We start from the raw sequence: 16,558 nt of genomic DNA on the forward strand, positions 1-16,558 counted from the left end.
CACTAGCTACAGTGATTATTTTAAAACATAAATGCAAAAACAAACAAACAAAAAACCCAAAAGGAGTCCTGTCATGGCACAGCAGAAATGAATCCGACTAGGAATGATGAGATCGAGGGTTTGATCCCTGGCCTCGCTCAGTGAGTTAAGGATCTGACATTGCCATGAACTGTGGTGTAGGTTGCAGATGTGGCTTGGATCTGGCATTGCTATGGCTGTGGCGTAGGCCGGCAGCTGTAGTTCTGATTCGACCCCTAGCCTGGGAACCTCTAGATGCTGCAGGTACGGCCCCCAAAAGCAAAAATAAATAAATAAATAAATAAATAAATAAATAAATAAATAAATAAAATGTAAATGATATTGTGTCATCTCCCTATTGAAAAATCTACAATGCCTATCATGATCCGTAAAGTCATACTAGTCTGCCCTGTGGTTGCCTCTCAACTCATTTCCTACTTCAGCCCACACTGATTTTCTCATGAACTTTTTTCAAAACTCCAACCACACTTCTACATCAGACACTTGAATCGTGTGTTTCCTTTGACTCGAGAGCCCTTTCAGTAGTGATGCATGTGTCTCTCTACTTCATTGACTCAAGACTTGCTTCAGATGTCTCCACCTAAATGAGAACTTCCATGACCCTATTCTTTACTCTCTACTCTCTTTCTCTCTCTGCATCACTTTTCTGCTAAGCACTTAGTATTAGCTGGCAGGATGTTATTCATTTGCAGGCAGACCTCAGAGATACTGTAGCTTGTTTCCAGAACACCAAGATACAGGGGCTATCCCATTTAGCGCAAGTCACACAAAATTTTGGTTTCCCAGTGCATATAAAAGTTATGTTTACACGCTACTGTAATCTATTAAATATATGATAGTATTATATCTGAAAAAACAATGTACAGACCTTAATTAAATATACTTTATTGCTAAGAACATGCTAATCATTATCAGAACCTTCAGCAAGTCATAGTAGGAACATCAAAGATCCCTTCACAGATCATCAGAACAAATACAATAATAATAATGAAAAAGATTTAAAATATTACAAGAATTACCAAAATGTGACACAGAGACATGAAGTGAGCAAATGCTGTAAAGAAAATGGTGCCATAGATTTGCTTGACACAGTGCTGCCATGAACCTTCAATTCGTGAAAAGGAAAAAAGCAGTATTGGTATATGTGCAAAACATAATAAAGCAAAGCCAAATAAAATGAGGTATGCCTGTATGTGTTTACATATTCTTTTCAAATTAATGGAAGTAATGCTAAATGCTATAAAAGGTAAATCTTTAATTTTAGAAGCATGATATAGCAGAAGATAGTTTTGCTATTTGTACAAAGTCTACAGCAGGGAGTGTGCCTGGAGGTTGGCCTCAGAGAGTCATTCAAGAACAAAGACTGACGTGTTTGACCTGTGACTTTCAAGTTCATCCTGAATTTCCATAAGTTGGCAGGCAATGGAAGATGATGGATGGTACGTGGGAAATACTGAAAAGCTGGACCTGAAAACAGTGCACATCACTTCCTTTCACATTTCCTCTGCTAGAATTCAGTCCTGTGGACACACGTCATCATAAGACAGGTCAGGGTATGTAGTTCATCTGTCAGCCAAGAAAGAAGCGTAGATCTTTCTCATTACAAGGAGAAAAAAAGTTGTAACTATGGGCTGATAGATGTTAACTGGAATTATTGTAGTGAATATTTTGCAATGTATACATATATCGAATTATGTTATGTACCTGAAACTAATATAATATTCTATGTCAGTTATATCTCAAATAAATAAATATTTAAAGAAGAAAGAAGAGTAGAGAGATTAGGTGAATATATTCCTAGGTTCAGTCACATTGCTTAAATTAGAAATTACACTTCATAAAGCACAGATTGTGGTTTGATGACTACTATGTCTCCAACACTTAGGGTAGTGCTGGGTACATAGTACATAACTCAAGTAAAAATGAATAAATATAAAAACACCATTATCACACGAGGCTTAATATGTGTCACATAAAACACTCTGTGTGCTTGACATAAAACACTCTTCAGAATGACCATATATGGTAAGTGCTATTATTGTTATATTTTACAGGAGAATTTAATGAGGCCCAGAGATGAAGGAAAAATTTCGGAAGGTCATAGGGATAGTAAAAGTCAGAGGAGAGATTTGAATTTGATTTGCCTGGATCTAAAACTCATGTTGACAGCTTCATACAGTGATACGCTAGCTATTTATTGAATAAGTGACTACATAAATAAGACATTTCCAAAGTTTAACGAGTCCAGTCTATTGGGGATGGGGACCCTCTAAAAGCTAAGTTGTTCCTTGCTGCCAGTGTATTATCAGAGGCAGGAGAGCCTTATATAAGGAGAATGAAAGAGATGCCCTCCCTGTGTAGACACCTGAACTATCCAACAATTACCTCAACTACAAAATTATCTGCTTCCCCATCCTGGACTCCTAATACATTTTTCATGCTGTAGCAAAGTAAAAACAATTAGATTCGATTCCATTTGTCTTAAAACTCTTCATTCTTAAATTTTTATTTTTTTGCTATTTTATTAGAAACGATGCTTAAAAAGCCCTTTAAATAAGAAAGCTCACCTTCTGTTTACATCCTAATAAGAGGAGAGTTATATATAGGGTTTATAGACTGAGGGAGAAATGTTAAACCTAAGTTCTAGATCAGAAATGTGTTTCCGTGATATGCCTTTAAATATCATTCACAACCCACCTCATTCTTTACATAATATAAATATGTGTAAAGTAATCCTTCTTCTGGCCCAGACACAGTTCATATTCTGACTTCTGTGTTAAAGGTAATGATTTCTGCACCTAAAAACATAAAAATAAGAACAATTATGAGACACTACCATCTCTAAAATTTTTCCATGTAGCAAGTCCCTAGAGTTTTTGTATAATTACAAAGTAGTATAAAGCACGTTATTTATGAATGAAAAAACAACAGTCGCCTTGCTATTTTAAAAGTTATGAGTGCGTAAGGTTTTGTAGGTAAACCAGATACAGGTTAAATAAAAATTCTCAAAAGAATATTAATAATGACCACTTTTGAATGGTTTTGGTGATTTCAGTGATTTCCTGGTCAATCATTTTCATCTTGTTTGTTGTGGTTTTGATTTCTTGTTTTGTTTTTGTTGTTGTTTTTCTCTCATAATTTTGCTTGGGATGTGAAATCTAGAAAGAATTTGAATCTTTGAATTATATGTCACCAGGGTTGAGCCTTTTGAAAGTTTTGGATCTGAAAAACATATATAATTCTTTCAAACTTGGGGGAAGATGTAAAGTACTTTCACTAGTAATTTCAAAGGGTTGTCATAGCCAGGATATAATTACCATTCAGGGAAGGAGCCATGATACTGAAGAGTGAGCTCCAAGGAAATGTTTTGGTGCTTTCAGATTACATTTTCCTGACTTCTAGATTGTAACCTGTAGCAGAGGATGGGATGAAATGGAAAAAATAAAATAAAATAAAGAAAAAAAGGGAAGGAAGAAATGAAAGTAGGGGGGATAAAGGGAAGGAGAGATAGAGAATGAGAAAAATAAAGTGAAAGAGTTCCCATCGTGGCTCAGCAGAAACAAATCTGACTAGGAACCATGAGGTTGCAGGTTCAATCCCTGGCCTCTCTCAGTGGGTTAAGGATCCAGTGTTGCTGTGAGCTGTAGGTGTAAGTCACAGACGTGGCTTGGATCTCCACGTTGCTGTGGGTCCGGGGTAGGCCGACAGCAACAGCTCTGATTAGACCTCTAGCCTGGGAACTTCCATGTGCCACGAGTGCGGCCCTAAAAGGACAAAAGACATAGAAAGAAAGAAAGAAGGAAGGAAGGAAGGAAGGAAGGAAGGAAGGAAGAAAAAAAGGAAAATAAAGTGAAAATTTGAGATAGATACCCCCAACTAAGTTTATGTTTTACCATACTTCACTCTCTGCTGATTGACTGACTTGCTTATTTACATGTTTACACATAGGCTTGCACATTTTTATATCTGCATGTATCTGGACACTTCAGTATTCTGCATAACGCTTTGCTTATTAATTCATATGCTTATATTTATTTTTATTTTTTAATTTTTTTGTCTTTTTGTCTTTTTCTAGGGCCACACCTGTGGCATATGAAGGTGCCCAGGCTAGGGGTCTAATCAGAGCTGTAACCACAGCCTAAGCCAGAGCCACAGCAATGCCAGATCCGAGCCGTTCTGTGACCTACACCACAGCTCACTGCTATTTATTTATTTATTTATTTATTTATTTATTTCATATGCTTATAATTGCTGGATTCTTGCAAGTAACAATTATGAGTGCATACTCCCAGCACGATAGCACCTAGATACCAAAATAAAATGTAATGACTTTCCTCACCTACCCATATTTTGTGGTGTTTTAATGTGAAGCACTGGTATAAGCTGTTCTTAAAATGTTTTATTGTGTCTCCAACTTATTTCCCTAAATTTTATCCTACCATCATTATGGATAATAGTATCAAATGACATGCTTCTCTTGATAGTATCTTCTGAAACCACTATTAAAAGCTTCGCTGAGATACTGAAATGTTGACCTGTGTCTTTAGTAATAAATGAATGTTCCCAGTAGATACAAATGTAATATTTGGAAATCATGAGAGAGTCTTACCCAAAAAACTTTGTAATGTTTGGTAGGTGTCCTTCAATATAAAATAAAACAAGTTCCCTTTGTAGCATTTCTCTCTGTACATATTAAAACAGAGGGAGCCCAAGTACTAAATTAGGTTTTTCCATCTTGAGCACCAAAGCTGGAGTAATAACATCAGCTAAGCAATTTTTCCCTTGGTTTATTTTATAATTATAATGTATATGCACATTGTAATGTATATATATGTGTGTGTGTGTATAAACAAATGTTAATGATATTGTCTGATAACTGGCTTAGCAGAAATATATACGTATGGTATCACGCAACAAAGGGAGAAGGACTCTTAGTTTTTCCCAAGAAATTTTAAAAAGTGATGATGGTGCTACTATTTGAAGAATGACTGGAGAGCTTTCAGATGGATAGAGCAGGACACACTAGTACATGAACAGGCATGGGACAGTAAGTGATGGACTCAAGGAATTAGACGTGCATCAGTTTTGTTAGAATTGTAAAAGAGGTAAGGTTCTGAGAATGGAGACCTGGGAAAGTGTGAGCATTAAAAAGGAAAAACGGGAGTTCGCTTGTGCCTCAGTGGGTTAACAATCCTGCTTTGTCACTGCAGCAGCTGGCGTCACTTTTGTGGTGCAGGTTTGATCCCTGGCCTGGAACTTCCACATGCTCTGGGCAGGGAAAAGAGGGAGGGAGGGAGGGAGGGGGAGAGAGAGAGAGAGAGAGAGAGAGAAAGTGAGAGAGGGAGAGAGAAAGAAAGAAAGAAAGAAAGAAAGAAAGAAAGAAAGAAAGAAAGAAAGAAAGAAAGAAAAAAAGAAAGAAAGAAAGAAAGAAAGAAAGAAAGAAAGAGAGAGAGAGACAGAAAGAAAGAAAGAAAGAAAGAGAGAGAGAGAAAGAAAGAAAGAAAGAAAGAGAGAGAGAGAGAAAGAAAGAAAAAGAAAGAAAGAAAGAGAGAAAGAAAGAGAGAAAAAGAAAGAGAGAAAGAAAGAAAGAAAGAGAAAGATTCTGATGCCTTAAGTCACATGTAAGTGCAGATGATCAAAAGATATAACACTGCTTGTTGAGGGTTGACCTGTATTTCCCTAAAACCTATGTTGAAGTCTTAACCCCTGATAGCTGCGAATGTGACCTTGTTTGGACACAGTATCTTTGCAGATGTAATCAAGTTAAGATGAATTCACAGTTAAGATGAATCACAAGTTAAGATGAATTCATTTAAGGATGGGCCCTAAATCCAATGACTAGTGTTTTTATAAAGAGAGGAAATTTGGAAATAAGGAAGAGACACACAGTAAAAGGAAGACGCAGTAGAAGGAAGAAAGCCATGAAAGGATATGGAGGCAGAAATTTGAGTTATGCTACTACAAGCCAAGGAACAATTAGAATCACCCAAAGCTAAAAGAAACAAGGAAATATTCTCCTGCAGACTGTGAGAGGAAGCAGGGCCTGTCCACGTCATGTTTTTCCCAGTTAAATGTGAATTTCAGACAAACTGGTCTCTGATAATGGCTGGAGGAGCACAAGGTGAGTATAGGACCCAGGATCTCCAGGAGCACAGATAGAAATAACTCCTACTACCAGACTGGCTGACTGTGGCAGTCGGAAGCTAGATCAGCACATAGGGACCTTTTAGGATCTCTAAGAATGCAGATGGCAGGTTATCTTGCCTTCTCTGAATCAAGTTTCCTGCTCATGAGGCTATAGTTCAGTGGGAGCTGATACCTAGTAGAAGGACCTTTCAGGATCTCTACAGGCATAGACAGGAGTGTTTCCTGCAGGGTCCTTATGCCAGTAGAAATGTTCACAGACTGTGGCTGAGACAGGCTAGACCTCACTTACAGTGCACTTTCAAAATCGACAGTCTGACTGAATTTGGTGAGCCCACCACAGAAGGCTCCCAGACAATGGCAAGGTCTGAATTTGTTTCACATAACACTTCATGGTCCATGGTCAGCACAATGTCCATATGTCTATTTCCTAATGCCTGGTTGGGCATGACTTTTCCCAGTTATCTTGGTGTGTGATGCTGATGACAAACCCAAAGCCAAAAAGGGCTCCAGCCTACTTCTCAGGGGTCCAGAGATATGCATGGTTCTATAGTCAGGACCATGGTCAGTGAGTCTGCTGCCTTTTTGCAAGCCTGACTAGCTCTCCCTGGTCTTAGACTTCACTGGGCTTTCCCAATCTCCTCCTGAATCCCAGAGTTCCTATGAAGGCACTTTTGTCTGTGGATCAATGCCAAAGCATTTCTGTTGTGGGGGGCATATGTAGAATAAGGGATATCTTATTGGCCATTTTGCTCATGTCACCTCTCAGATCTTGATTTTGAAATTCTGTCCTCCAAAACTGTGAGAGAATAAATTTCTATTGTTTAACACCCCTCCCTTTGTGGTATTTGGTTTTAGCAGGTCTAGGAAACTAATACACTGCTAAAGTGTATTTGATTTTTAAAGGCTGCATATGGAGAGAAACTTCCATCTGAAAAACTTCTTTTCCAGTGTTCATTTATGTCATGGCACTTGGGCCAGTGCTAGTAGTCACACCTCAAACTCTACCCCACAAGCAGCTGCCATTCATACATATTCATCATTCAACTGCCTTTTCTGTATAAAGTAATACCAAACCAGCATAAATCATTAGATTCAGAGAATGACACTATGTTAGGTAAGAAAGTTACCAACTGGCCATGCAGCCTACACTTGTACATTCAAATGACAATAAACTCCCTATCTTTAGGCAGTCTCTTCTACCCTTGGATAGTTTTGAAGGCTTAGACCCTTATTTTTATGTTGAGTGAAACTGCATTTCCTATCCTTATCACTCTGGGTGCTTGTTCTATACCTTGAGGCATACGACATGGTTTTCAGTGCCCTTTCCCTGAACAACCCAGGAACAGCATCCTCCAAGTCTGCTTGCTTTCTGCAGATTCCATACCCTCTTAGCCTCTGAGTGTGGCTCCTGCGACATAGTTTCAGTTGACAGTACTGTTCCAGTGGCTCCCTCCTCTTGTTTACGTTAATGGTGTGCACTGACATTTCAGCTCCATGCCTTTCTGCTGCTAGTCCACACAGTGTGGGCTCTGTTCTCCCATGGCATTGCTGCATGACTAGTTTACCCGTGTAAAACAATGTTTAATTAAATCTTAATGTTGCACCCAGCTCTAACAGACCTGCTATTTACACTTTCTTGTGCTATGAGCAGAGTCCATCATGAGAGCGTGTGGAGTGCAGAATTGGCCCTGCTCACAAAGAGCATTTTGTCATCACCCACAGTCTCCTGTCATTGAGCTTACTTTTTGGCTCATGACAGAGGTCTCTATTTTTCCTCACAGACAAATAAACATCTTTGGAACAATTTCATTCTTTTTGAGTTATGAAAGTAGCATTAAAAAATCTTAAAACTGGAGTTTCCATTGTGGCTCAGTGGTAACGCACCTGAGTAGTATCCATGGGGACGTGGGTTTGATCCCTGGCTTTGCTCAGTGGGTTAAGGATCCAGCATTGCTGTGGGCTGTGGTGTAGGTCACAGATATGTCTGGGATCCTGCGTTGCTGTGGCTGTGGCATAGGCCAGCAGCTGTACCTCCAATTCAACCCCTAGCCTGGGAACTTCCATATGCTGTGAGTGCAGCCCTAAAAAGAAAAGAAAAAAAAAATCTTAAAATACATTAAAATTTCTGAATGAAAAGAAGGGATATTTAGTGCAGAAAGTTTTGGGGGTTTCCACCTTAGGCTGCTATTACCTGCTTACCTTGTTCACATTCATAAATTGTCTAAATTAAACCTATTAGACCTCCAAGCCCTCCAAAAACTAAATAGCCCATAAAAAAGACCATATCTGAACAGATGCAAATTCTCTTCTAGTTTTAATTTATGACCCAAATCATCACCATGATTATTGATCTCTGGAGGAAAAAGTAAACTAAAAAGTGACACCACCCAGGAATCCCTGAGATTACCAGTTTTTTTCACCCTGGTTATAAATCCTCAGGAAATGTCCTGTACCTCAATTGTTAGGTGTTGACCCAATATTTCAATAGTTCACTCTTACTACCCACCTTAGAGAAGTACAAGAGAAAATGTGACTACAGGATTTGATAAGTATATGTAAGTTGTCAGCTGCTTTAGTTGTCTGCAGGAGCTAAAGAAAACTATGCAAGAAATCACAACATTTAGACTTCTTGCACTGTACCATTGAACTGATAATGATATGAATGTATTCTTTTTGGCAATTCACCTCTTGCTTTCTTGCCCCTTTTGCTACAGAAAATAGTAGCGATTTACTTTTTTTTTTTTTTTTTTGAGATAAAAACAAAAGAGCCCAGAAGACTTTGGGCTGCTGACACCAGACTGCTGATGCTCATGTTAAATAAAAATAGTTCAAAATGGCTCCATAATGTTAATTCCACTTGAGATGAAATACTGTGACACAAAATATTGAGAGGTCTCTAGTCAAAGCTACACAGGCCATGGAAAATTAAAATATCAAATGTGGGTGTAAATATTCTCATTTTAGTTCTTCCTATTCAAACTAAATTCTTTTAAAATGTATGCGAAAATATTTTAACTTGAGTAGTCTGTATAAAAATCTGGCTGGTATCGACATTACATGCCTATTAACATGTGTAAAGATTGTGAAATTTTATATATATAAAATGATTTATCCCATTCTTTAAAAAAAATAATCTCAGATGAACAATTAGAAACTGGTGGTATAAAATGAAAATAAAATCTGATTTTCTAAAGGATGTAGAGTTTTCATAGATCAGATATAAAAGCAATTGACTTTTTGTTCATTTAATCCTTCACTTTTATAATAGTCCCAGAGTCAACACAGCATTCAGTGAAGTCAGTTTTCTAAATTGCATTTGAGATACTTTTTTGTCGGTGCTTAACAGACTAAATATCTGGAAGATACACAGGCAAAAGAGGAGTTATGTAAGACATTTCCAATACGTGGCCTATACATGGCTAATTTATAAGAAATATTTGTTAAATGAATCTCTGACCAACAGACTGACAGATGGACTAACTCACTAAATCAATGACTGAAAACATATTCATACATTTCACTAAGAGCCAAGATTAAACAGAAGCTTTATAGCATCTGATGAATATTATCTTCTTAACGATGGCAGACAAAGATAGAAACCCTCTTCTTGGTCATTCATTTTCTACAAGAGGACACTAAGGCTCAATGAATATGAAATAAATCTGAAACACTGGCACTTTTCATGTGGCTCTTTCTACTTATACTGAAAAAGAGGCCTTCCTGTGTGAACCAGACAACTTGTATGACTCCACAGGCCAGGTACCCCCAGGGAGTCTCTGCTGAAAGCCCTGTGGTGGGAATCAGCAACTTTCTGTGTGGATCCATGGGAAAGTCAACAGAAGGCTTATGATAGATCTTCCTTTTTTGCTAGAGATTCCCCTTAATGATAAGACTGATCCTCAGCCTTTTGGCACAGACCTTCTCCAAAAGCCATATTCAACACTGAAGATTTTCCAACAGCTGTCCCAAACCTAGGAGTCTTTCCTTGTCCTATTTTTCACCTCCAGTCCACAAGCAAATCCTACCTAGATTTCTTCCCCCAAATGTCTCAAGGTCCATTCACATTGATCACTTTTATTTCTATCACAGGGTCTGCTCCTCTATCATTTTCACCTGGACTTCTGTAGTATTCCTCAACTTTCCTCCCTGCATAATCTATTTTCTAACACATTGTCCAATATCTTCTTTAAAAAATGTAAATCAGGAGTTCCCTGGTGGCTCAATGGATTAAGAATCCAGCATTATCCCTGCGCAGGTTGCTACTGTGGTGGAGATTTGATCCCTGGTCCAGGGAACTTACACATGCTGTGGGCAGAGGTCCAAAAAAAAAAAAAAATGTAAAGCAGATCAGAGGCACTCTCTTCTTATATCTTACATGATTCCTATTGCACTGAGAATTCAATCCAAAAGTATTATCAGGAGCTAAAAGTCCCTGTATTTTTCTTCTTATCTACCTCCCCAGTGTCAATTTCTAACAGTATCTTTCTTATCACACATAGGATACAACAGTTTCCTGTTTGCTCCTTGGACATGTGAAGTGTTGCAGACTGGTCTAGGCAGTTTTTGTCCTCCACAACATGTAGGCACTAGACTCTTTTTGGTAGATAGTAACAGGCAAAGAAGCCTGAGATGAATAAGAATTAGCCACACTCTCAGTACTAGGTAATAGTAAAGCAAAGTCACTGCCCTGATTTTGCTAAGAACTCAAATGTCTGTTAGACATATATGCTTGCATTAGTGAACAAGCACAAAATAGTTCTGAAAATGCAACAAAGTTCCATCTTTTGTTTTTTTAGATTCTCTGAATCCCATCTTTTAACAGATGACATTCCAGAGGCAGAATTAGTTGACCCTTTTCGTTGAATTAGCCAATGAAACATTCTTCTAATTCATAGCTCAAAGGAAAACAATTTATGCATCAAGCCTCAGGTATCTTCCCTAATATAAGGATATAAGCTTCACGTCTCACTCTGTCCTTAAACTGTGTTAATATAAACATGAGGAATATCCCCAAAATATGTAGGTCAATCCACATATCACAAATACTTTCAATTTCATCAATAAAGGCACTCTTCTATTATGTTAGTGCCAATTATCAAGACATAATGGAGCCAATTAAAAAATCATTTGTTGGCCTGGGCTGGGGGGAGAGTGGAGAAGGATGAATAGGTGGAGAATAGAGGATTTTTAGGGCAGTTAAATTACTCTGATGCTATAATGGTTGGTACATGTCATTATACTTTTGTCCAAATCCATAAAATGCACAATACCAAGTGTGAACTAGAATGCCAGCTATAAACTTTAGGTGATAACATTGTGTCAGTGTATGGTCATTAATTGTAACAAATGTACCACTGTGGCATGGGGTATCCAGTGTGGGAGGTTTTACATGTGTGGGGATAGGAAATATATGGGAATTCTGTCCTTATCATTCCATTTTGCTGTGAACTTGAAACTTCTCTGTAAGTTTATTAAAACAAATGAAAATACAACAGGCCATCTGCATCTTGATCATTTTCAGGATTGTGTCCAAACTTCTTAGCACGGCATGTGAGATCTCTCCTCAATTTGTCCTTGTCTAACCATGAACATTAACTTACATCCACACTTCTTTGTGTGCATGTGTACACACACACACACACACTCACACACATACACACCATACTTGCCCCATCTCTCACACTCTAATAATTCAGAATTTCTTCTTCATTGAAGCAAAGCCTCTTTTTTTAGACTCTCCCCTCCGAGTGGTGAGAGTTTCTGCTCTTTGATTAATTCTTACTTGTCTTTCAAGCCTTATTCTTTTTTTTTTTATTCTTTTTTTATATATAATTTTTAAAAATTTTTTTCCCACTGTACAGCATGGGGATCAAGTTATACTTACATGTATACATTTTTCCCCCACCCTTTGTTCTGTTGAGCCTTATTCTTAATTCTCTTTCAATCTCATTCAAGTGCCTTTGATTGCACCCAGTATGTACCTTCTTTTATCACGGGAGATGTCACAGCATTCCATAATTGTTTTTGTATGTATATATGTAACCAGCTCTTCGATAGACAATATGAGTTCCTCAAAGTAGAATCTGTATTGTTTTAGCACAGTTCTATGTCCACAGTTGGTGTTCTAGAAATATTTGTTGGATAAATGAATGGATGGGGGAGGGTGTGGAGTAAGCTCAGATCCTAGAGCATTCCCAGTCTTAACAACCATCTATGGCAATCTGCCCTTCAGGGAAATTGTGTGTAGCTGCTGCAAGCATTTTGCATCTTTAGTAGCTAGGGCCAACTTCATTCCCTGGTGATGTCAATATGGCACCTTCCTCCAGACTGAAAAGTCCTCTGGCACTGAAAACACATAGAATCTGGAAGCTGTTTATGAGACTGAGAAGGTGAGTCAATAGACTGCTTTCCAAGTTGGCAAGAAGGAACGCAGTCCTAAACAGCTAAAGCTCCATAATTCACATTGAGCTCCTCATTAATTTAAATGTTAATGTAAATTTAAAACATGTTGTATTGATTTGGAACTATTTTTGTATGAATATTGCATAACTGAGCTCTCTAACAGCAGAATCCAAATGGACATCTCTTCACACCAACTTACAACTAAGAAAGAAATGAGACATGCTCTTTCTCTCTCCTTTTTATCATGTAGAATCATTTGTTTTGGTCACAAGGTCTAGCTTTGAGAAGCCTTGAGAACCTCTGCCTTTGAGTGCAGCTGATTTGGACAGTCCTTAGCAAGAAGATTGAATTCTGAATCTATTATTTCTCAGTATTGCCCATGCAATTTCAAATGTGTATAGAGATCGGTGTCTTTCCCATTTTACTGACGAGAAACCTAAAATTTCTGTGACCATGCTGGTGATTTCAGTCTATTTGTTGGTTCTCCACCCAGAATCTCCTTTCATTGGGATTTATATTTCCTTATTTAAAAGGAAAACACAGTTTTCAAAGGCTGTCTTATTATGTTAGGTTGACATCAAAGAAATAATGGTGACGACGATCATAAGGCAGATGACAGATATCTGAAAATATTTGTATATGGTTTTGAAATTCTTAGGGTTTGTTGAGTTAGAGTTAATTTACAATGTTGTGATAATTTCTGCTGTGCAACAAAGTGATTCAGTTATACATACACATGCATCTGATTTTTTTCAGATTTCTTTTCCCATATTATTATAGAATATGGGTAGAGTTCCCTGTGCTCTACTATCTATTCTATAGATAGTGCTTTACTATCTATTCTATACACAATAGTGGCACATGCCCACTGCTGTATATGCTTTCCTACTCTGTATCAGGTCCTGATGCACAGACTTTTAAAGCAACTTTTGTTTCCTCCTCAAAGCAGCGCAGAGAGAAGACTGCTCCCATTTCTCGGTTTTACAGGTTAGGAAACCATCCCCTGGGGAGATGAAGCCACTCTCCTAAAGTTCCATAACCAGAGAGGGATGCTACCGGATCTAGATAAGTCAGTCTGACCCCCAAAGTCTTTTTCATAAGGACTATTCTCCTCGAGTCTTTACACAGTGTGATTGATACATACAGGCCTAGAGCAGGGAATTTCTTTTTGAAGAAGTGCATAGAAACATGTAATTAAGGATTCGATGTTACTATTGAGAAATGGGGTGGATGGATGAAATCCAGGAACCTGGTTCCTAGTTCCTGAACACCTATATTTTATTTCCTTCACCTACACACTATGAAATTTGAACTAATTGATGACTGAGTCCTCTTCCAGCCCCACATTTGGTGAATCTGTGTAATGATGTGATTTACTTGGTTCTGATCAACAAATCATCTGTCTGGTTCTCCTCGCAACCCACGCATTTCACATTTCGGTGCTTCTTCCTATTCGATGCCTTGGCCCCTGCAGGCAGCCCCACCTAGCTCAGTTCTCTTCACTTGCATACATACAAAATAAGCATCCTGCTATCAGTGAAGTTCTTTGAAAATGTTAAATACCAGGCAGAAAACTCAGGCTAGAAGACAGAAAAAAGCAGCATTTTGTTCTCCTGAACATAGAAATGCAAAAACTGTAGTCCTGGAGAGAAATCAGACAGGGCCTTTATGTATCAAAAGATAAATATCAACCAATGCATTCAGAGGCTCGGGTAATATATGATGGAGAGAAACTACTGAAATTGATTGTTTGCTGGCCTGGGAGGAGTTAACAATTCTGTAGGACTAAGATATATATAGCATGGTAAGGACTACAGGCTTTGGGATCAAGCAGACCTGCTAACTCTGCCACTCAGTTGACTCATGCCTCAGTTTCTTCACCTATAAAATAAGAATCATAATTCAGATTTTTCGTAGGGTAGTTATAAGACTTAATCTTTAAAATAGTGTAGAGAGTTTAGTCCAGTACTGGATATATAATACAGGCTTAATTGCCATTACTCTAATAAAAACACCAACAAAGGCTCATGTGTTCACTTTAAAATTATGCTTGTGGGAGTTACCATTGTGCCTCAGTGGGTTAAGGACCCAACATTGTCTCTGTGACAATGCAAGTTCGATCCCTGGCCTTGTTCAGTGGGTTAAGGATTTGGTGTTGCCTCGAGGTGTGATGTAGTTCCCAGATGCAGCTCAGATCCAGCTTTGCCATGGCTGTGGTGTAGGCCTGCATCTGCAGCTCTGATTTGACCTCTATCCTGGGAATTTCCTTATGCTGCAGGTGCAGCCGTAAAAGAAAAAAAAATTATCTTTGTGAGTTGTAATTTCAGCTAGCCCTCAGTTTTAGGAATGGTTACTGTTTTTGCAGGACAATGATATATGAAACACCCATTAGAATAAATATTTCACCCAGAAATATTTTTTCCCTTGGAAGAAATTTCATAGGGAAAAAATGTAATGATATAATGTAAATTCTGCATGTTATCTCATAAGCAGCTTCTAGTTTCTCCAGTCTCTACAGAATTCCAGCTTCTTCCTCTCATTGTAAGGATAGCAGGAAGATAGAAGGCTGAGCCACTGGTCATCAGGCCCCAAAGGATTATGAATCCTGTGAATTAAATATCCAATTTTACTAAGCTCTATGAGATACATGGTTGATTTAGTCAATAGAAAAATGTGAAAGTAATTGATGACAGTAAATGTTGTATCATTTATTTACAATTATCCAGCAGAGAGAGAAGCTGGTAATTGAATACATGGAATACATTTACAAAAATTCAGGCTTTATCAAAACAGAGTTTTGCTACCGCAAGGTCTTCCTGACCATTCTACCTGTGTCTTAGCACATCCTCAGAAGGAAAATTATCACAGAACTTGAGAGATGGAAAGGGACTTAGAGGACATTCTGCACAAAGCTCTTAATTTTATATGTGGGGAGATGAAGACTCAGAGAAGTTTGGATACTTGCCCCAAATCAGATGGCTCATTACAGTAGGGTTAAGGATTGAATCTAGTTCTGATTCTCAGTCCAATGCCAGTATTTATTTGTTATCCTTGTTGCTAGATCACACTGAGAAATCTGTAAATTAGAGCGTATATTTTCTAGTTTTTTAATGTCCCTTTGGCTATTGAGGTTAGAATAAACTGACAATGATCTCTGTTGTTTTGAGCTCATGACAGAGGGAAGAGGTGAGAGCTAGAAGTCTCTCAAATTTATGTACAAAAGTTATTCATAGATAGAATGCTTCTCCAATGAAGTCCACTTGACGCTGGACACACATTAATACAATGAGTGGACCACTGACAAAGAAAGAAAGACCATATTTATATGTTTGACTAATTCACTTTGCTGTACACCTGAAACTAATACAACATTGTAAAGCAATTATACTCCAATAAAATTAAATTCAAAAAATAGACCAGCAAATTTAGAGACAGATAAATTAAAGCCAATATCACATCTGTATCTGTGTCTATATCTATGGCAATATTTATGTCTATGTTGTTTCTCTACACTACAAAGATGAATGACTAAATTATTTTGGGATTGGGTTACAGGCTGGAATATCTACCCCTAAATTTCTTCTCAATCATATGATTTAAAAATGTGGTATTTGTGTTGTCTTCCTGCAGGTATAAAAGAAACGTTATCTGCAGTAAACCAGAACCCTTCTTCAATCTCTTTGGATTTTCTCGGGAAGATCAGGACCTGTTCAGAAATTTCAATAAGGTAAGTTCCACGTCCCACTAATCTGTTTTCTTGTGGCTTCTTTTCTAGTCTCCAAATTTCAGAAAAAAAGCGATGTTCAAATATCAAAAGAGTAGACACGTAGAGAACCAGATTCCACTTTTTAAAATAAATGACATAGTAAATATCTGAGAATGTTGTTTTCATGTGTGGCAAAAATAAGCTTCCTAACATTTCACCCCAGCATTAGATAGATTTACCCACCGATAGCCCCAGAAGTGCTGG

General features: G+C 37.9%; 1 protein-coding gene across 14 annotated transcripts in view; it reads left to right on the top strand.

The window, feature by feature from the left end:
- The window catches only part of LRRC4C (leucine rich repeat containing 4C), a 1,216,912-nt gene that overhangs the window by 997,483 nt on the left and 202,871 nt on the right, over positions 1 to 16,558 (top strand). For all 14 annotated transcript variants that reach the window (XM_021085270.1, XM_021085271.1, XM_021085272.1 and 11 more), the window contains one exon: positions 16,219 to 16,315. The gene's annotated coding sequence lies outside the window, so the exon portion shown is untranslated. The remainder of the gene's footprint in view (positions 1 to 16,218; positions 16,316 to 16,558) is intronic.

This window comes from Sus scrofa, chromosome 2 (assembly GCF_000003025.6).
Source record: "Sus scrofa isolate TJ Tabasco breed Duroc chromosome 2, Sscrofa11.1, whole genome shotgun sequence".
NCBI lineage: Eukaryota > Metazoa > Chordata > Mammalia > Artiodactyla > Suidae > Sus > Sus scrofa.